Genomic DNA, 23,532 nt, shown 5'->3' on the forward strand with positions numbered 1-23,532 from the left:
ATGAAACAGAATGAAACATTGACAGGGGATAATTCCCCAATCCATTAGAATCCATACAAAATACCTCGGGATTTACAACTGTTAATGGAGAAATCCATCAATCGGCACCTGAAAGATAGCATTTTTCAGTGGAGTGTGAGTGTCCATGATGAGCATCCGTTGTCATTATGCCAAAGAAATCATCAGATATGGTGGAGAAATACAGGTTTTGTTGTATTATCAATATCTGAACACAAGAATGGTGACAAATGCGCATCCTACACTAAATACAATGGACGTGATGGACAACACAGAATAATATAATAAATACATCTACACAGTGGATTTAAAGAGTGGATATCACCAATTGGAAGTGCCACCAAAAGACCTACTGAGGACTGCATTCCCTGTTCCATGGGGATGCTACCAACATCAAAGGATGGTTTGTCGGCTTAAGAATGAGCCAGCCACATTCCATAGATTATTTGATGGAGTGTTAATTAGATTAAAACCATATTTAGACAATGTTATTGTGTTTTCTAAAGATTTAGAGGCGCATGTGCAGTGAGTAGAGCAAGTGTTTAAGATTTTGGATTTGGCATGTGTAATTTTAACTATTGAAACTGTAATTTTGCGTCCACAGAGGTAAATTATCTAGGTTGTGTGATTAGCCAAGACTGAATGAAACAATTTCTGTCATTCTTACACCTGTGTAATTATTACAGAGAATTTGTCAAAAGGTTTGCTGAAATCACTAAACTTTTAACTCATTTGTTGAAAGGTGTGAAATTCCAATGGAAAAGTCACTGCCAAACTGCACCTGAATAATAGAAAGAGGTGCTAAACCTAGCACAGTACTAATATTTCCAAATTACAAAAACAAATTAACCTATTCTGTGGTGCAAGTAACCAGATATTTGGATGCAATCTGAGTCATTGCATAAATGGCAAGGAGCACCTATAGTACATGCATTAAGGCAGTTGAATAAAGCCAAATGGATTTACTCAATAATGGTGAAAAAGATGTTGAGTGTCACATATGGTATTATGTAGTTCTGTTGTTACCTGTATGGGAGGTAATTCAACATTATAATGGTCCAAGTGGCATTTATGTGGATATTAGGAGTGAAAGATCCTTTAGGCAGATTAACTCATTGGGCATTAAGGTTGAATGAATTCATTTAGGAGGTAGTACAGAAACCTGACAGGGAAAAAAGCAATGCCAAATGCTTGATCAAAAAGACTGGTGCTGTATGAGCACTTGGCAGAGTGGCAGGAGGCACAGAGCACTGGAACAGACTACCAGTTATTCAAGACACAGCTATGCTTCACAATGCACAGAAGGCTGTCATTTAAGATGATGAAGTTTGGGCCACACATTATGATACACACAACTTGAAAGAACGAGGTATCGAAGACAGTGCACCATCATGTGCTAGCAGATCACGGAATGTGTGAAACAACTGCTATCAAACAGCTGAGCAATACTGGTGGAAGAAAAGGAAATGGGGGACTGACCAGTATCTGAGGTATTGCATACTATGTGCCAATCTCAGTCATCATGGCAAGCCATTTCAAAGATTACCAGAGGCTCCAATCCACCTGAAATGTTAGAAATTGCCATTTTTGGGTCGACTGAGCTTAACCTTGGTGGGTAACTGCCATGTTTTAACCAACATAGACCACTTTTCATATTACATGGTGATGGTTGCAATCCTGAATTGACATCAAGCATAGCGGCACAGTTCATGGTAACCGGTTATTCAAGTTTCACATTCCCAACAGACCAGGGCATTAAATTCATGTCTGAGCTGATTAAGCAGTTCCACCATCTGTTGTGAATCTGAAATCTAAGAAATAGTCCTTCTGACCTCAATCAGACAGAAGAATGGAACACATCAATCGGACTGTCATCTAAGAAATAGTCCTTCTGACCTCAATCAGACAGAAGAATGGAACACATCAATCGGACTGTCAGCAAAATGTTAAGTTATTATGTAAACAGCCATCACAACAATTAGGATGTTTACTTACCCTGTGTTGTACATGTGTACAGTTCTAAAGTACATGATTGCATTGGGCTTTCACCATATGAGTGGCAATGGTAGAAAGATGCCATCACCATTTGAAGTGATTAAGGCAAAAGTTGAGAAACTGGAGAGTCACTGAAAAATATTCCAAAGATGTTACAGAATTTGAGGAAATGGTTGCAAAAATCAAAATTCAAAAGAACTCATGTGGCAAGGGCAAGTGGAATGATGTGAAACCACCCGCATACAGAAACAGTCAATGTGTTCTGCTGGTGAATCCCTACAAAATGGAAGGGTAAAACAAAAAAAAAAAATCCTTGCATATATCAAGGACCAATCAAGTCATGGAAATGACATCATCCATCAATGTGAGGTTATTGTGACTGACAAGAACTTCCATTGTACATGTAGGACACATTAAGTCTTTTAAGAGTACTTTATACATTTACATTTTGCCACAAGTATGAGTACACTACCAGCAAGGAAACTTATAGTTAAAAATGAAAGAAACAAAAGTGTAAACTGAGGAGTGGAAGGTATGAGGGGTGGCTTATGCTCTTGGATGATGACTATAGATACCAATTTGGTGGGAAGTACAAAGTAGGATTATGGGTAAAGCACACGATAATGTTACCACTGTTTCATTGTAGTGGGAGTTATGTTTTGTTAAGTTTTTGTGATAAACGTTTAGTTTATAAGTGAACAGGTGCATGATATTGTAATCTGATGTCGATTTAGAAGTGAATAATTTGTGTCTTGCCTTGTGAGGGAGGGAGGAAGAGTGATGCAATTCCTTCCCTCAAGTGGTGTTAAGACTGATATCATCAAGAATTAGTACGATAATTCTGATGTTACTGCACCCGTTTTGGGGGAGAGGGAGGTGCCAGAGGGATATTGTGACAACACACATGTAATTTTAAAAGGTGGCCATGTCTTGGTTTTACTCTGTGTTTACTCAGAAGCTAGTGATAGTGAACTCTTGCAAACAAAGGAGGCCCAAGGGAATGACGAGGTTGACATTACAGGATAGTGGAATATCAGCTAATGGCACAACCTGTGATATAGGGGTATGACATTCCATCTCCCAGCTACCATCACTAGAACAACCATAATAAACATGACCCAACACTCATTGTATTGACCAAGGAGAGCATTAGATGTGTTGCCAATCCAGAACCTGATCTACAACTACTTAAACAACACCCTAAAACCAGGCCTCCTATATTCATGAGTTTATAGCCTCGCAGAATGGACATATATGCACTGAGTAAATGTTTTGGCAAACACAGTATTATTGTGATAGTCAATGTGATAACACATGACCTTAAGCATCTTACTTTCTGATACTGACGTGGTTCTGAATTTGGTTTGTTTAATATGCATCTCCCTCAACCAGGAAACCACCCGCTCTTGTGAACTCCCAGTTCATCAGTTACCAATTGACTCGATTACCCTTAGCAAATAATGATTAACCAAGAAAGTATTAAATGAGAAGCTGCCTGATAAACAAGGAGGAATCCTAAGCATGTGGAACAGCTGAATCGAACAATCTGCTTTGAAATGTTTGATTAACAGAATCAGCTGAGAATGATGTACAAGAGTGGGGGAAACTGCCTAAGAAAAGCACTCCCTTAAAGATAAAGTGTGATGCTGTTACTTGTAGTTTAACTGAAATTGTGGTGATAAAATGTAAATTTATCTGTTTCCTTATGAGAAAATGTGAACTCCCATGTATTCCACTCTCTTCAAATTCACTTAAACGTCTTCTTAAGGAATGCAGTTAAAACTTGAATTCATTCAAACCATGACCATGAAGAAAATTTATTTCCTTATATATGCCAGTAGCATAAAAATATGCACTGTCACTTATTCTACTATTTTAAACAATCACTTAAACTGTTTTTGGCATAATGCAGGCTTTAATACTGCATGCAAGTAATTGTTCTTGTAAAATAAACCAATGTCTGTACAATGTGATGTATAAATGTTAATGTACTACTGCAATTGCATCAACATGGCGACAGATTCAAGTGTTCGTAAGGCCGGTATTACACTATCAAATTTCTTTGTCCAATATCTTTGTCCAATATCTTTGTCAAAGATTTGTGATAGTGTAATAGGGATCTTTGACAAATGTCGTCCAATATTTGATCAAATCTAGGCCGAGGCCGTATATTTGATCAAAGAAATCGCTTGTCTTCTGTTCACTGCAATGCGATATGTTACCACACGGAGCGCTAGCATCGCTGCAGCGTTCTGTCGTCTGTAGTGTTTTTATAACCATTGCCGGTAAATACAATTGGTGTGTGCCGACAACTACAGAATTAATAGAGATGTCTGAAGCTGATGAGGCGCTTTACAACGTGAGGCACCCTGAATACAAAAATAGATTAAGAAGATTGGAGACCTAACCTGACCTAACCTAACCTAACCTAACATAACCCTCTCCTGTAGCAAGGAATTGGAGTGTTATAGTGAGCCTGTCTTCTGAAGATGTAGCAGTTCTTAAGTGAAAATTGTGCTTTGTGATATGAGGATACACTTCATTGAGCACATACAGAAATGTATGCTCATCCATTCTTAAGTAATTGATGTACGACTTGACGTCTTCCACTGTAAGCTCACATAACAAGTTTTGTTGAATGCTTTTATCGTGTCGTCGTAAAACCCACGGCTTCACCCAGATTAGATTAGTTTTTCGTTCCATAGATCCGTGCTGAGGAGATCCTCGTTGATGTGGAACATGTCGATTTTTTTAAGCTGAAATAAAAATACTAATAGTATGAATAAATACAATACATCATTTGTTTCTATTAAAAATTTCGCCAATGGAGTAGAAGGAGTTGGCCAGTAGTAAGTCTTTCAGGCTCCTTTTAAACTGATCTTTATTTCTAACTAAATTTTTTATGTTTCCTGGCAAATTATTGAAGATGAGTGTTCCTGAGTAGTGGACCCCTTTTTGAACTAAAGTAAGTGCTTTTAAGTCCTTGTGCAGATCATTTTTGTTCCTGGTATTGTATGTATGAACTGAGTTGTTTGTTGGAAAAAGAGAGATATTATTTACGACAAATTTTATTAAGAAGTAAATATACTGAGAGGCAGTAGTTAGTATACCCAGTTCTTTGAAGAGGTTTCTGCAGGAGGTCCGTGAATTTACTCCACAAATAATACGTATTACACGCTTTTGGACCTTGAAAACTTTTGTTTGACTTCAAGATTTACCCCAAAATATTATCCCATATGACATTATGGAATGAAAGTATGCAAGCTTTTTCATTTTTATGTTGCCTATGTCTGCTAACACTCGAATTGCAAATACAGATTTGTTAAGGCCTTTCTGCAGTTCTGTGGTGTGCTCCTCTCAACTGAATTTATTATCAAGTTGTAATCCCAGGACTTTTAAGACTGTCAACCTCGTATGTATGGTTCCATTTTTTCCCCCCACTTCTTTTCCGCATGTGCACACAATGCAATTGGAGTACGTAGAACTGCTGCGGTTAATAACAAGTTGTTGTCAGCCATCTTGAACTTTGACGAAAAATGACAGGGTAATACCCCTTGTAGCGCTACGTCAAAGATCTTTGTCAAATATATTGGACGGAATATTGGATCACATCTTTGATCAAATCTTTGACAAAGAAATTTGATAGTGTAATACCGGCCTAATATTCCTGTGCGCGAGAATTACAGCTCCGTAGTGAAAAACAGTCATTATGTGAATGATAATGGTGTTACAACAAAATTAAATGAACGTATTATCAGCCTACAGAAAATTGTCGAAGTGCTTCGTAAAGAAATTTCATGGCTCAAGAAAGAAAATTATGATCTCCGATCAAAACAAGGTAAGTGCTACATGCGGGACTCGGTGCAAAACATTTCGCCTGCTTCCAAAAACTGGAACAAAGATACGTTTAAAAACAACCAAGCTACGTTTAAAGACAACAAACAAGAAGCGTTAAATCGTGTGAACAATGGCCGCAACGTTAATTTCGTGCATGAAAACTCGTTTGAAGTACTCGCAATTGTAGACAGCGATGGTAAAACGAGTCGCTTGGGAAGAAAAACATTCAAGATAGTAGGCCTAAAACCACCAGTGAACAGTCTAAACACATCAAAAAATCTCTAAACATCGATAAAGTGTCGTATGAACTTCATGAGACAATACTGGTACAAAATGACCTTGAAGTACGTCACAAAATACCGATACAAACAGACACTCAAACGAAAACACTGTAACAGATAACTCGCATAATAAAATACTCATGCTTTCAGATAGTCATGGCCGTGGACTCGCAAAGAAAATTAAAGAGAGAACTAATAGAAGTTTGTGTAGCATAGTAAAACCGGGAGCCCCACTAGCGAAAATAATAAAAGCGACTGAATCTAGAGAGGTTAAAAATCTACACGATAAAGACTGTGTAATACTCATCGGAGGTTCAAACGATGTATATAAAAATGAAACTGCAAATGCTACACGTTATCTTAAACAGTGTCTGAAGAACCTCACGCATACAAACGTGATAATCGTGAATACACCACATCGGCACGATCTGGATAACCAATCATGTGTAAATACAGAAATACAAAAAGCCAACTATCAGTTTGCCAAAATCTGTAGACGCTTTAAAAATGTTAAATGTGTTAATATAAATAATATAGGTCGTAGATTCCATACACAACATGGACTACACTTGAACAGTATTGGGAAAGAATATTTGGCGAACATGATAATGAAGGAATTAAAACTAAACACAAAAACAACTGTTATACCACTATCAGTAATAGAACATTCCACAGTGCAAGAAAAATCAACAAGGGCAGTCATCTCGTCAGCAGCAGAACTGATATCAGCAGAACCTTCACCACCACCACCAACAATAAGAACAGGAGACCCAGCAACAGTGGGACAGACAACAGCAAAGCCAACAACAGCAGTAGCACCAGAAACGACAGTACCAATGGAGAAGCCACCAGCTAAACCACACCCCATCAGAAGGAGCCAGAGGACAAGAAAGTACATCACTCCAAAGGAGGATTTTTTATAGTTCAGCACCAAGAGGAGAAAAAACTGGGACAAACCGGCGCAAAGCATCAGTCACTGTCAACAAAATGCAAACAAAAGATACAGGCAAGGTAAGCTGTGCTCGTTTCTCAGTCTTTCATCAAAATATACAATCTGTCAGAAACAAAGTGCAACAATTAGAAGTGGAACTACAAACTTTAAACAGTTCAGTCATATGCATTACTGAACATTGGTGTAGAGGAACTGAAATAACATTAATAAATTTAAACTCATATATACTAGCACGTCATTATAGTAGAACCACCATTAGAGGTGGTGGATCATGTATATATGTTAAGCAAGGAATTGCCTATAAAATTAGAAATTATATTAATTCTGCAAGTGAGGAAAAACACATAGAAACATCAGCCATAGAGATAAGCAAGACAGATGAGGCACAAAGGTTAACTATAATATGTATTTACCGTTCACCCAGTGGTGATATAGATACTTTCACTGCAAAACTAATCCAGATTCTAGACATGGCTTCGAATCATAAAGGGAAGCTTCTCATTTGTGGAGACTTAAATATAAACACACAAAACCCAGATAGATTCTGTAACTCATTTTTGAATATATTGCGCATAAGTTATCACCATTAGTTAACAGAGCCACGAGGATAGCCAAAAACTCATCATCAACAATTGATCACATCATCACAGACATAGATAAAGAAAGTTGTGAAATTATTGTAGATAACCTTGGCCTTTCTGATCACTCCTGCCAAATCCTAAAATTAAACATAAATATAGACAATACAACTAAAACATACACATACAGAAGGGTTTTCTCCAAACCAAACAGATCAGAATTTGCCAAGCAAATAAACAGTATAACTTGGGAAGAAGTGTATGCTGAAACTAGTGTAAATAAGAAATTTTCTAAATTCATGTCACTATTTAAACTCAGATTTGATGAAGCATTCCCAAAGGTGCAAACTGCAGTACACTCACACAAAAGAAATACCTGGGTGACCAAAGGAATAAGGAAATCCTCTGCAACACTCAAACAACTGAACAGGTTAAAAAACTACCATAGTGATCCTGGTTTCCTAAACTACTACCACACATACAAAAGAATATACAGAAGAGTATTACGAGATGCAAAAAAAGCCCACAATGACAGTATTATAGAAAAGGCAGAAAATAAAATTAAAGCAGCCTGGACTGTTACCAAACAGGAAACAAACAGTAAAAAATTAAAAACAGTAAACATTCAAATTAAACATAATGGTGCTATTATACGTAACCCAAATACACTAGTAAATACTGTAAATGAGTACTTCAGCAGTGTTGTTACCAAGCTACAGCAAAAGTTTGGCAAAAAACAGCCTGAACAAAAATTGAACTATATGGATAACTCAATGTTACTGTTACCGACTTCTACAGAAGAAGTAAGGATGGTTGTGAAGAATCTAAAGAATAAAACATCAGCAGGTTTAGATGAAGTGCCAGTGTGCTTACTGAAGGACTGCATTGACAGCATACAACATCCTTTGGCACACATCATAAATGAATCTTTCACTGCAGGCTGCTTCCCAGAATACTTAAAATGTGCAGAAGTCCTGCCTCTATTTAAGAAAGGCGATCCAGAAAATATAGAAAACTATAGGCCCATCTCATTACTCTCATCCTTTTCCAAGGTAATAGAAAATATAATGAAAAAGAGACTAATGGATTTCCTAAACAAGTACAACCTACTGTGTAAAGAACAGTTTGGTTTCAGGCCAGGAAGAAGCACAGGTTCAGCAGTAGTTCACTTCACAAATTTTGTCTTAGAAGCACTTGAAGAAGGTGAACATGTAACAGGCATATTCCTTGACCTTAGCAAAGCATTTGACACGGTAGACCACAAAATACTACTAAACAAAATGGAGGCACTAGGAATAAGGGGAACAGTAAATAATTGGTTTCAACCGTACTTGGAAAATAGGGTACAGTGTGTAGAGATCTCACAAACCAAGTTCAGCAGATTGACAAAACACATTTCCAAACCAGAACATATTAACATAGGAGTCCCTCAGGGAAGTGTGTTAGGGCCAATACTCTTCCTAATATATATGAATGATTTTCCCCAGAGTGTCAAATACGGGGAAGCAATACTATTTGCAGATGATAGCAGCATCCTTATCAGTGATGAGTCACCAGACAAATTGAGAGACAAAGCTGAAGAAACTTTCGATCATGTATGCAAGTGGGTACTAAGCAACAAATTAACCCTCAATATTAAAAAAACAAACAGTATTAATTTCCACAAAAATAAAAGCATAATAGCATAGGCCTAAAAGTTAAAGATGAACTTATAGATTGTGTCACAAACACAAAATTCCTAGAAATGCATGTTGACTCACAGCTTAACTGGACTGACCATATTGCAGCACTAGAAAAGAAAATTGCTACTGCTTGCTATGCACTCCGGATAATTATGTCAGTATGTAATAGTTCATGTGCTAAGACTACATACTTTGCATATGTGCATTCAATAATTAGTTATGGCATAACCTTCTGGGGTACAAATGTGCAGAACATACAAGCAATTTTCAAGCTGCAAAAGAGGACTGTACGAATAATAACAAAAGGCAGCAAGAGAGCTCACTGTACTGATTTATTCAAAACCATGGGAATCTTGACAGTACCATGTGAATACATCTTTCAGACTGTGATATATATAAAGAAACACATTGACCAGTACACACAAAACAGATCTATACACCAACACTGGACTAGATCCTGCCACCATTTGCATCTCATACGAAAAAACAAAACAAAAATCCAAAATAGTTTATTATTTAATGGAATAAAAATGTATAATAGATTCCAGAGGAGATCAAAGATGAAACTGGAATACATGCCTTTAGGAAAGCTGCAAAAAGTTATTTAGCAGTTAAATGTTACTATACTGTCAAAGAATACTGTAAATGACATGTGTTCACCTCAATTCATGCAAGAGTACCTTTGTAAATTTATATTTATCTGCAATTAAGATTGGTGTGTATTTGTTTTGTGTAATCCATGCAAGAATACATTTGTAAATTTATATTTCTTTGTAACTAAGATTGGTGTGTATTTGTTTTGTGTACAAACGATTAAGTTGCACCATAGAAATATGTACTACCAGAAGTACTATTATGTATATACTCATTCCATGTATACACTTGACGACATCCATACAACACAAGGTGTCTACAGATGTATAAATAAATAAATAAAAAATTGACTTGTCCTATATTACTTGTACACTGGCTGTATAATTTGTAATCAACAGGACCAAATAAATTACAAAAATGAAAAGTTTCAGTAATTTACTTCACTAGTTTGTTATCTGATGATGTAGAATAATTTAGGTTAAGGAACAGGCAATTATCCATGTGGTTTATTCTAAATTAGAGTAAGAAGGAAAGTAAAAAAACTTGTATTCAATTTGTATTATTAGGTGAACCTCAAAACATTTTCAGATGTGTTTTGTCCAGATATGTAAAAAGATACAAATCTGGAGGCTGCATTTCTTCGAAGAAGGGAGGACCTTTGTGCCAGGGCCCAATCTGGAGCATTGAACTGCATAGTGTAAATGCAGTATGGGATACAGCTGCAGTTATAGAGAGACAGCTGAAGTCATTAGGGCGACTATGCACTAGTAAGTGAGAAGACATATTCAGAGTGCAGGAGTACTTATTCAATATGTCAATGCTACAAAAGATTTGAGATCAGTGAGACAGAGAACCTGATTCAAAGGCCATTTATGTGAACTAGGACAGATAGTGTTTTCCTCTCTCAAGCACTTTAGCACAGAAACCAAAACAAGATGGAGTGCTCACTCACCACAGTGAAGCGATAGTGACTTCACTTGGCCTGCTTTACTTAACTGATCAGTTTTTCTGGATGCCCTGTTGTATCTGAAAGGTGTCTCAGCTCCACATTTCAGAACCAGAGTAGAGTTATACCTCAAGCTGGTACTGATGCAGTCAAATGGCTAGAAAACCAGGTACCAGATCTTTTAACATTTCCTTTTTGTTCATTTTACTGGTTGCTTTCATTTTCTTATACGTATCAATTATTGTGAAGCAATTGCAATTGATCACATTTAAAATTTCCTTCAACCAACTGTGTCTGTATTCTTGATTATCATCTGATTCCTTGGCATTGCCTGATTATTTATTTACTAACTGTGTCTGTATTCTTGATTATCATCTGATTCCTTGGCATTGTCTGATTATTTATTTATTCACTATCTTTATTATTTTTATGTTACCGTCTTCTCATTTTCACTCCCCCAACACCACTGATAGTCTTTTACACTGAGTGTAAATTTTATTTAAGATTTAAGTGAATTTCAACACATATTCAAACTAATCAAGGAGCTCATTTTGGCAATTTACACATCCCAACAGCATTAAAGTTGAAACTTCCTGCCCGCGAAAGGCAAAGGTCCTGAGTTCGAGTCTTGGTCGGGCACACAGTTTTAATCTGCCAGGAAGTTTCATATCAGCGCACACTCCGCTGCAGAGTGAAAATCTCATTCTGGAAGCATTAAAGTTGTCAGGATGCAGAATTAACACTTAGGCGTGGCCTGCCCGAAAGTCCGGCGCCCGTAATTTTACGGGCGCATGTTCTCGTTCTTCCCCTTCCTTCCTTTGTGTGTTCTTACGGCTCTGGCTTGTCTGGGAGGCGCTGCGTGGACTGTAGTTTGAGTATTGGTCACTAGATGGTGCGGGCATGCTGTGGAAGGGTGTGCTTCCCTTTTTATTTGTTGGGATTTGTGAGCGGCGATTTTTTCCCGCGCAGTCTCAGTAGCATCGACATGGTGAAGTGTGGCTTGACGGACAAAAAAATTGCTCATGAGTTATATTGTGATTTAGAAGAAAGTGATGTTGATTTGTCAGAGGAAGATATTGTAGATGACTCTGATGATGATGTGGACTATGTTCAAGAAGTAGTTTCTGGCAGTTCAGGTAAAGAATTCTGACAACAAAACATGTATAATTTTTGTTCAGATTTTCACTGAAAAAACTCTCAGTATGTAATTATGATTTTATTTGCAAATACTACTCTTCTGAAAGATTCAGAACAGGAGAGCAGGTGTCCAAGCACTTCAGCAGCAAGTAATCCCGTCGATATTGTGCCTGAAGAACGAGTGAGACTGATGGCGAAGGGGAAGCGGAGACCTGCGCGCCACACTGATTCTGTGGAAGGTTGGACGACTACTGATCGTGCACCAGATATCGGTCTATTCTCAGGACAATCCGAAATATGCAGTGTCGTCAGTTTAGACCAGAACAGTGCACCTTTAGAATTTTTTTCATATTTCCTGACAGACAGTATGATGAAACATATAAAGGAAGAAACTAATCTGTATGCTTAACAATGCATCAGGAAATTATGAAGCACAAATTTCCTTTCACCCACCTGCTCATTATCAAAGTGGAAAGGAGTTACACTTATGGAAATAAGGAAGTTTCTGGCAATTGTAGTCCATAGTCCATACGTGTGTAAGTGTGAGGCCACATATACGAGAGCACTGGTCCAAGAACCCTGTCCAAACATCTTGAGCCGTGAAAGATTCCTTTCTATTTTGAGAAACTTCCACATTTGTAATAATTCCTTAGCTAAGAGGAAAGGAGAAACTGGCTATGACCCACTGCACAAGGTGAGACCCCTCCTAGATAATGTGTGTGCTAATTTCCAGCGTGCGTATACACCATCTCAAAAAATTACAATAGATGAAGGCATGTGTAAATTTGGAGGTTGTGTGTATTTCAAACAGTACATGCCACAAAACCAAATAAATACGGTATGAAACTGTATATATTATCCGAATCTGACACAGGTTACATCTCGAATTTCTCTGTTTACGTGGGTGAAAGATCTGACAAAGTGACGCTGGTAAAGACATTGCTTGCAAATCTGTCAGGAAAAGGCTACACTTGGTTTACGTACAGATTCTACACAAGTCCAATACTTGCTTCAGAACTGGAAGCTGCAAAAACTGCTCTTGTGGGAACAACAAGAAAATCTCTGCAGGGATTGCCTCGTGCTATAAAAGATCCGAACCTTCAGCGAGGTGAACCTATTTTCAGGCGTAAAGGAAATATGTTAGCACTGTGTTGGAAGAGCAAAATAAATGTGCATATGATAAGTACAAGGAACACTGCTGAGATTGTCACTTTCACTGATCAGAGAGGAAGAGAGAAGTCAAAGCCAGCCTGTGTAGTGGACTACAATAAAAACAAGTTTGGTGTTGACTTATCAGATCAGCGATTGTCATACGGCACATTTGAACATCAAACTGTGAAGTGGTGGAGAAAGTTGGCATTCCATGTTATACTAATGGCAACTGTAAATTCCTGCATATTATACAATAAGGTTACTGGAAAATGCCTCACAACATCTCACTTCATGCCAGTTATCTGTGCAGATCTTGCACAAAGCAAAGATCTTGAACCTCGACCTGGTCCATCTGGACTCTCAAGACTATCAACTGGAAATCATTTTCTGGAAAAGATTGAGACAGAAGTAGGTAAGAAACAAACAAAAACAGTGTGTAGTGTGTTCTCTGAGAGGAAAAAAAACTGACTGGAAAAGTGTGGCAGAAAGACACAAGCTACCAGTGTAGTGAATGTAAAGTAGCATTGTGCAAAATGCCGTGCTTCAAAATTTACCACACAAAGAGCAAAATTGCATCCTAAAATAGTTACAGGAGGTTACTGTAGATAAGACATACTGTATCCATCATAATTACAATTTTTGTGTAAAATAAAAAAAATTTCCTTCTAGAAAATACAGTGAATATACATCTGACCAATTTTTCCTTTTTTCAAAAACAATGTTATAATAATAATGCTTGTCAAAAGTATGTATTAATTCAAGAGAAAGGTATTATATATGGTTTTAAACAAGAAAGTCTAGCTTTTTCAATAAGAGTAATTTTATTGATATAACTGAAACCTTTCATGAGTTGTAGTACTTTAAAATACATTAAAATCAGCCAGTCTTTGTGGTAGACACCTGCACGCAATGGCTCAGGACCCAAAGTGTTAATAAGTTTTTTTACAATATTTAAAATATGTATTTTTCGTAAGACCTGCTGTAATGGATACAGAAGAGTACAATATGGCAGACACATGATAACACTTGTATCAGCTAATGTTACATCATAATACATGAAAATAAACTGCAATAAATTGGTCATTTTTGTACATCCATAGTTGAAATGGAGGACAGTGGGACAACAGCTGATACAAACTTATATTAAAAATGAAGAAATTCCTCCAGCTCTATTTAAGGTGTCGATTCTATTTTGGCAACTAGTTTCAATGTTGTAACAATGTCATCTTCAGGCCCATACACTTGTTGACGTCAACTGTGTGTGGCTGATACTAGAAGTCAGTGGTGAGATACCACTGACTTCTAGTATCAGCCGCATGCAGTTGACATCAACAAGTGTATGGGCCTGAAGATGATGTTGTTACAACGTTGAAACTAGTTGCCAAAATAAAATTGTCACCTTAAATAGATCTGGAGGAATTTCTTCATTTTTAACATAAATTGGTTATTTTGGTGTTCCAAGAGCAGGACTTTTGATGTCCCTTGACAGAGTATTGAAAAATTTCATGTCTGAGTAATTTACTTCTTTACGCACAAGGGTACATTTTGTCAGGTTGCTATGTAAATCCTGTTTTGCCTCTGTATTGTGGTCGTGATATGTACTATTGGCGCTAGAACCTGCTGAAACATGCAAGGGAGAAGGTATGCTGAGATGTCACTGAAAAAGTCTATAGTTTACCAAACAGATTCCTGCAAGTATCTTAAATGAAAATCACTCATAATCCATATAAATCTCTTCTGAGTAACCCTTCTTTTGCCATAGATGATTACTCAAAAAGATGCTGCCAAATGGTTTAAGACAACAGTGCATGGAAACTTCCAAAGTAAGCAGCTGTAATGGCATATGGCATCCTTATGTGCAGATAATGTGATTATGCATAAGAGGAAAGCTGTAGAACAAAGTTGTTTGACTGATAGAGGATGTGATAGGGCCAGTTTAATTTCTATCAATATTCACACCAAAGAATTTAGCAGAGTCCACTTACTATGTTTGTTGTCCATTTTATATTTATGTCTTCTTGTTTTTCGTGTGTTGCATGAAACTAACCATAATGTATTTTTATGACTTTCAGAGAGTCCATTACAGCTAAAACAGTTGAGGCTATCATTAAATACACAGTTAACAGAGGATTCCTGGTTTTTCCCTGATAGCCCAGTCAAATGGGCTAACAAAATTGTAAGGTAACAAAATTACAGAAGCTTTTCCTTGATGATTCTATACGTTTTTTGGGGTGCTTAATCTGAATTTCGTATTTGGTGCCTTGTAGGGGGGAAAAAAAATTTTGAACTTTTTTCAGCTCTTGAAAACTATATGTATTTTCTAAATTCACAAATCTATATAAAGCTAAAGAAGATAAAATTCTCACAAAATATGCTAAACAGGTTTGATTGCCTCGCAAGTGGTAATGGCGCTAGAACCTGCTGAAAAGTAGGGATTTATGGTCCTTCTGCGAAAATGTAAAAATCACCCACTGCAAACCCCCACAACACAAATAGATGTTACCAAGAAAAGACCTCTACAGCACATGAACATGCATTAAAATGACTACAAGAGATGTCTGTAACATACAATTTTATGATTTGGTGGAGGGCAGCAAGCAAAAATTACAAAAAATGCCTTCAGCGTCCTATAGACAAATGACCTCTCACACCTGTCTATCTCTTAGCAGTGCTGTACTTTTGGTGTATTACACTTATAAAAAGTTGTGTCAAATTAATTTATGGAAAAATATATTTGATGAAAAAATTAAGAAAGTGTGTTTGCAGCATATTGATTTGATTCTTTATCTGGAAAAGAACTGAAGGCATTTAATGATAAAATACAGATACAAAAGACAGATAACTTGTACAGTGAACTATCGATGCATGAAGAATAAGTTAAGGGTTCTGGGTAATGGAAAGTCCAGGCAAAGTGTCAGGGGCTGTAGAAGATCCAGGCTGAACCGCAATTTGTTGCAGTGCTTCACACCAAAAAAAAAAAAAATTAATTGAATTATTAATGTTGTGCTAGAGAAAAATTCATGAGTAAGGACGCTGTAAAATTTTGCATGAATTAATACCTTCAGTGGCCTCAACTGCTTCAGACAGTGGTTGTGCAGGGGCTCATCCAGGTCATCTTCATCTTCTGTATCAAAATTGTCAATAACATAGGAGCCAATCCTTCATTGCTGGCATATTTTCATGCAGAACTGTCCTGTTCACCTATACCCACACTGACCTTGGCAATGAGTCTTGCATTTGCAAGTATAAGCTCAAGAAGCCTCTCAAGAGTCGGGCACTTCAGTGTGGTAATGAGAACCAACTCGTCTTTTGTCAACTTCCACCCCCACTGCTCTGTATCTAAGAAGTTTCCAGTTCACTGCTGTCCCTGATGGAAAACACTGAAGGTGTGTAGCTGAGTTAGAGCTTCAGTGAAAGGTTTGGAAGCCATGTTTGCTGATGCCTTGTAGGCTGCTGTCATATACTGGATATACCTCAGTGTGTTGAGTGTTGTAGTTGGATGGTTACCACCATAAACACCAATCAAAAATTTCTCACCAGCAGCTATTATTTCCTTTTTTCAGGTTTAAGGATAAGTGAATTTAGTAATCTATGATTTGAGGTCCATATTTTTGGAGACTTTCAACTGTGCTTTGGTTGATAATGTGGATGTAGAGTCGTAACCACTCACTGTACGGAGCAAGAGCATGTGCCTGATAACACTCTAGTCCACTGCACATCTCGGTTGGCATAGGATCTGAGGGGTTGTACCTCTCCCTGGCTTGAGAAAATACACATTTAAGGTGTCTGGAGACCCTGAAGGTCATTATCTGTGGCACTCTTATGTGCAAAGCCAGGGATTTCATTATCCACACTATCAGTGTGTCTGCATCACCTGCTGCCTGCTTGGAGGTGATTCCACTTTCACTGTATTTTATGATCAGCATGGTGATGAGCGTATCCTTGTTTTTAGCATTCAGTAAAAAATTTACTTGTGAAACTATTGGTTTCATGGTGCTCCTTAATTTTATTTTCACAGGCTGCTTTATGATAGAAATCCTCAAGAAATCCATGGGTTTGATAATCTTATGTCCATCCGAGTCCCCATCAAACACAATTGTGACACATTTACTGTACTTACTTTATAAATAATAGCTACACGAATCACAAACTTGTTCAAATGCACACCCATTTGAACACACAAATCACTGTGACAAATAGCTCCAATCAATCACATGTACTATACTACATGGATCAAGAGCAGTGGGGGCAGAAATTGACAAAAAATGGGTTAGCTCCTATTACCACATGGAATTCCTATCTGTCTAGAGCCTTTTTAACTTATATCCTGCAAATGCAAGGCAGATAGCCAAGGTCAGTGTGAGTGTAGGCGGGCAGGACTGTCCTGTATGAAACTATGTCAGCAATGTGAAGAGCCATGCTCCAACATCAAGGACAATTTTGATATAGAAGATGAAGACAACATGGATGAGCCTGTTACAATACCACTGTCTGAAGACATTAAAGGAGGGAAAGCTGTGTACCTGGCGTGTTTATACAACTTCAATGAGTTGTGTGCATGACAGGTGTTTTCATTTACATATTCTGACACATACAGCCATTTATTGATCAATTTTCACACTTTTTTTTCTTCTGCCATTTGTTTTCCCCCTTCTCTGATAGTATTCCATCACAACTTGACATCATTCTGGCCAGTGGTATTATTTCTACAGAGTTTTAAAAGTTTGACTTTAATTATAATCACCCTGTATATACTGTTGTTAGTGTTAACTATATACTTGCTGAACTACCAAATTTAGGTGTAATGATCAAAGGCACGACTACAACATAAGAATCTGTACCTCTCTGTTCTTGTCAGAAAATAGATTAGCAAAAACTAACAATAGTCGTAAGTACATGGCAATTAAAATATATAACAAATTGTCTAAACATCCTAAGTGAAGTACTTCAGCAATTAGACAATAGCAAAAATGTCATTGGAATATGTCTAGATCTTTCTAAGGATTTTGATATCATAGATCACATTAGGTCATTCAAAACTATTGCCTAAGCCTAACAACATGGGGATTAGAGGAACATCAAACAACTGGATAAAATCATACCTAAGCAGTTAAAAGTAAATGGTTGAAGGGCAACATATTTCTGTTATACGTGAATGACCAAACAAATTCTGAAGGGACACCATCCAGTTTGCTGATGATATAAGTGTACTAGTGAGTGGGAAAGAAATGGAAATGTTTCAGAAGTGTACAATAGAGACATTGAACAATATTGAAAGCTGGTTTTGTCACAACGAACTGGTAATAAATGCAAGTAAGACAGCAGCATTGAATTTTTATAATGTGAAAAATGTGAATAAAGTAATTTATATTATCTTCACTGTAGAATGAAGATCAGCTTTGTATTCACCATTTGGTCTGCCTGTTTTTTAAAATGATTATGCACTGTACTTCATTATTTTTATCATTTCAAAAATTTCTGTGGTCAGTTGACAAGTACTGATTGTATTATGAAATTGTGTAACTAATTACTCTTTTTACACTTGATTATCCATTTATATTATTTTCAATATTTATCTGCATAACCCAAGAGGAGAGAATGTTACAAAAATAAGGAACAATTCTACACATTCTTCAACTACTCCTAACACCAGTATAATTTTTTTCTTTATTTGATAAGTTCTGTAGATAGCACATATATGTGTTGCACAAAATAGCTACTTTCTTATACAAGTGGGAATCCACAAGATTTTGTTTTTCACAGAGTAATTTTCCAAACACTCATGATGATAATACAGTTGGTTTAATTAGAAATAACTTTTATAAAGAAATATTCATAATTTAAGGTTCACCTGTTCTTTTCTTTTCATAAACTTCCTACTCAACAATTTTTCATAATCAAATTTGTCATTTTCTAGAATGTTTGTGTCTCAACTTGTGATTATCTCCAAATTTTGGTTTAATAATTTTGTAGCCCTAATTTTTCTGATTGCAAGAGTGCTCACTTCTACTAGAAGAAACTGTTTGTTTGGTAATTATTTTATTTCAAAAGTTACATTTTTAGTGGTTTCTGGATGGGGGTGGGTAGGAAAGGGGGGGGGGGGGGGGCTGGAATTATCTGCAGAAGAATAAATTATTTAAATAAAACAGTACCTATAAAATTGCCTTTTTTTCTGGTAACACAAATCATGTTTAAACCAAACTGCTCTTTTGCATCTTATAATAACATGTTACCTGATTTTGCTTTGTTCTATGTTACTAAGTAATATGTGAAACCAAATTTTCATTTTTATTCTTATGCTCATTCGTAAGTAAGTGTGCATCATAATGTTTCAACCAGTTCCTCGTTCGCCATCAAAATGTGAACATCTCTGTGTCATTAGCAGTCATTTAAATGTTCATAAACAGTAACTGAAATGTACATTTCTGGTGATTTAGGTGTAGTTCACATGTGTGTGTGATTGGTATTAAAGTCAGCCAAACCATTAAAATAGCATGATAAACAGCTCAGTATTACAATTGGTCTCCAGAAAGTACTGTTACTATATATAGCCAATAATACAAATTGAACAGTAACTAAATGTAGTGACTAAGTAATAAAACAAACATCACATTATTTGACAGACAGAATTCGAACCTGAAGGTGTATTGCAAAAATGTTGCCACTCTCTCAAAGCATTCATAGTGTAGATGCCAACTGTAATTTATGAACTACTCAAATTATTTATTGTAATCTGATCATTGTTAGTTTACTGATGCCAAAACAATATGAAAAAAATTTTAAATTATACAGTGCTGTGTTCAGCATATAACGAACTGATGACTAAATCAATTTATTGCAGGAAACAGCACTACTACCAAGATAAAATCCAGGTCAGTAATCTTATATTAACAATAACCCCAGGCTTCTCTAAGAAAACTTCTTTCAGAATATGCAGCCATCTATAATGGCATACTACCTGCAAAAAGGTGCACAAATATTCAGTCACATTTTGAAAAGATTTCAAAATAATGAAAAATTGGATATTTGCTTCAAAAGTTCATATATGAAAAACTGTGCACCTCACAAAATGAAAACACATGGTATCCTATGATCATAATATCAGTACCAATGAATCACAATTGTTGGATTAGGTCAACTGATACAAATAATAAGTAGAGACATGAAATGAAATGGTCATATAGGCTCAGTTTCAGGTAAAGTAGGTGTTCATTGTTAGTATACTAGGAAAATGGAATCTGTCTACAGCCGGCCGCGGTGGTCTCACGGTTCTAGGCGCGCAGTCCGGAACCGTGCGACTGCTACGGTCGCAGGTTCGAATCCTGCCTCGGGCATGGATGTGTGTGATGTCCTTAGGTTAGTTAGGTTTAAGTAGTTCTAAGTTATAGGGGACTGATAACCACAGCAGTTGAGTCCCATAGTGCTCAGAGCCATTTGAACCATTTGAACCAATCTGTCTACAAAGGAAAAGGGTTGAAAAACACTCATGCTAACTGTCTAAAATATTCCTCAAGTACATAAGACCTGTTCAAAATAAAACTAACATGGGATATCAAATGTATACAAAGAAGAGCAAAGTTAATGACCACAGGTTTGTCTGATCCAAAAATGATCATAATGGATATGCTGGAAAAACTGAAGGAGCAGATGTCTGAGGATAGATGTAAACTAGGTACCTCAAACAATGCTGATGCTACACACTATTGGGTAGGAAATCAGTGGAATTATGTACAAAATTTAAGAGTAAGTTGTCCACAGTTCTAGATCAAATTACAGTGTGTCCACAAAATGGTTTAGCAGCATAAAGGCACCTCTAACAGACATTATTAATGCATCAGTCATATCTGGTTGCTTCCATGATTTCCTCAAAAATGCAGAAGTTCTTCCCATCCACAAAAATGGTAATACAGAAAATACAGAGAATTACAGACCAGTTTCAATACAGTCTTCTTTTTCAGAAATAATACAAACTATTATTAAAAACAGACTTATTGATTATTTCAAGAAATACACACTCTCTGCAAAGAAAAGTTTGATTTCAAGCCTGGAAAAAGAACAGAAGCTGATGTATCAAAATTTACAAAAATAGTTTCAGAAATCCTAAACAAGGAGAACATGTAACAGATATTCACCTTGACCTCAGTAATGCATGTGACATAGCTGATCAAGAAATACGTCTAGGTGTACATGAAGCACAAAAATAAGAGGGTTTGTAAATAAATGGTTTAGGTCTTACCAAGCAAATGGTGTGCAGAGGCTAGTGATCCAAATTTCAAATAGCTCAAAGTATACGGTGCAGTAACTTTCAGATCCAGAATATTTGAGCACTGGGGTCCCTCAAGGTAGTGTGTTAAGAGTCAATACTGTTACACACATTACTGATTTCCCACTCATACGAGGTGAAACTGTGACTTTGCTGATAATAGCAATATAGTAACTACAGATAGAACACCAAAAATGTTAGGAGTAAAAGCTGACAAGGCAATTATGTTGGCCCACAACTGACCAACAAATAATAAGGTTTGTAATGATAATTAAATGGACACCCTAGCTGCAAACAGGCATTGATGTACTTCATTGGGGACATGTTGAAAATGTGTGCCCCGACCGGGACTCGAACCCGGGATCTCCTGCTTACATGGCAGACGCTCTATCCATCTGAGCCACTGCGGGCACAGAGGATAGTGCGTCTGGAGGGACTTATCCCTTGCACGCTCCCCGTGAGATCCACATTCCCAACATGTTCACATCACTACATTCGTAGTGCGCCTAATAGATGTTTGCCCATCATACTCATTACTCGTGGCAGATTAATCTAGTGTGCACACGCTATGCCCGAACTCGTACGGGACTTGGTAGATTAATCTGCCACGAGTAATGAGTATGATGGGCAAACATCTATTAGGCGCACTACGAATATAGTGGTGTGGACATGTTGGGAATGTGGATCTCACGGGGAGCGTGCAAGGGATAAGTCCCTGCAGACGCACTATCCTCTGTGCCCGCGGTGGCTCAGATGGATAGAGCATCTGCCATGTAAGCAGGAGATCCCGGGTTCGAGTCCCGGTCGGGGCACACATTTTCAACATGTCCCCAATGAAGTACATCAACGCCTGTTTGCAGCTAGCTAATTATCATTTCATTTCTAGCAAAGCTGCATGATCATCCACGGTAACTGTTCTTTCGGGAACAGATACTACCGTCATATATATAATAAGGTTTGTTAATATAAAAAAGACTAATAACATGAACTTCTACAAACAGGAGAAGGTATGTCAATCAGCAGTTAAAATGGGATGAAGTATCAGACTAATTGCAAAATTAATCAGCACAGCATTCTACACACTATTAATATTAACTGCAGTGTGTAATAGCTCATGCCTAAGAATAAAATACTTATCACACATTCATTTGTTATGGCATAATATTCTGGTGTGGAAATGCTCAGATTATACAATATGTGTTCAAACTACAAAAATGGGCCACCAGAATACTGAGAAAGAGTTGCAGAAGGAGTCACTGCATTGAGATATTTGAAAAAGGGGGTATCTTGACAGTTCCAAGTGAATATGTTGAAACCACAGTTTTTATACAGTAAACCATTGATCAATATGCAGCAAATAGAATAATAATAAGACCCAATTTACTACGTTTTATGAGGGAGTCAAGCTATATAATAAACTGGCAAAAGAGATCAGAAACACAAAGGAATTGTGTACATTTAAAGCTGTCTTAAACTATATTTACAAAAAAAAAAAAATTAATGTTTACTCTGTTAAAGAGGGCTTACTACGAAAACTTATTACATATAAATGGTCAGGTTGACCAATAATAAACAACCAAACAGGATGGAGTCTGCAAGCAACACAATAGACAAGCATGTCCAGTTTGTAAATTATACTGGAACCATGTACTATAACAACCAAGATGTATCAGACGAGTCTCATGATTTACTTTTCTTGCCTGTCTTATTTAATCAAGTCATAAATAGTGTATATATGTCTGTACTGTGAATTAATTATGTGGTATTTTATCCATTATTATTATCTAATGTACCTCTGTTATAAAAATGCAAAGAAACCTATCTATAGGTCAATGAATAAACAAATAACTTGAAAGCCCAGTTGTAAAGTTTCAAGAATCAGCTTTAAGTGAGGAATATAAGAATATACTAAAATTCTGAACGTACCATTTCTGTAGGAATCTTGAAGACAAGACTAGACTAATTACATCATGAACAGAGGTGTTTCAGCAATCATTCTTCCCATGCCCCAAATATGAATGGGATGGGATGAAGCACCCCCAATTGTTAACAATGGGAAGCACCCTCTCCTAGGCAGTTCACAGTAATTTGTAGAGT

The 23,532-nt window shown here is 36.9% G+C and overlaps 1 protein-coding gene and 1 non-coding gene across 2 annotated transcripts in view; both read left to right on the plus strand.

Annotated features, from left to right (window-relative positions):
- Positions 1 to 5,837: 5,837 nt before the first annotated feature.
- Positions 5,838 to 23,532, plus strand: part of LOC126236355 (UPF0193 protein EVG1 homolog) — a 333,107-nt gene continuing 315,412 nt past the window's right edge. The window contains exons 1-2 of the mRNA XM_049945586.1: positions 5,838 to 5,851; positions 20,014 to 20,044. The gene's annotated coding sequence lies outside the window, so the exon portion shown is untranslated. The remainder of the gene's footprint in view (positions 5,852 to 20,013; positions 20,045 to 23,532) is intronic.
- Trnat-ugu (transfer RNA threonine (anticodon UGU)) lies at positions 22,173 to 22,247 on the plus strand. Its single transcript has one exon. It is a non-coding gene; the product is annotated as a tRNA-Thr (tRNA).

This window comes from Schistocerca nitens, chromosome 2, assembly GCF_023898315.1.
Source record: "Schistocerca nitens isolate TAMUIC-IGC-003100 chromosome 2, iqSchNite1.1, whole genome shotgun sequence".
NCBI lineage: Eukaryota > Metazoa > Arthropoda > Insecta > Orthoptera > Acrididae > Schistocerca > Schistocerca nitens.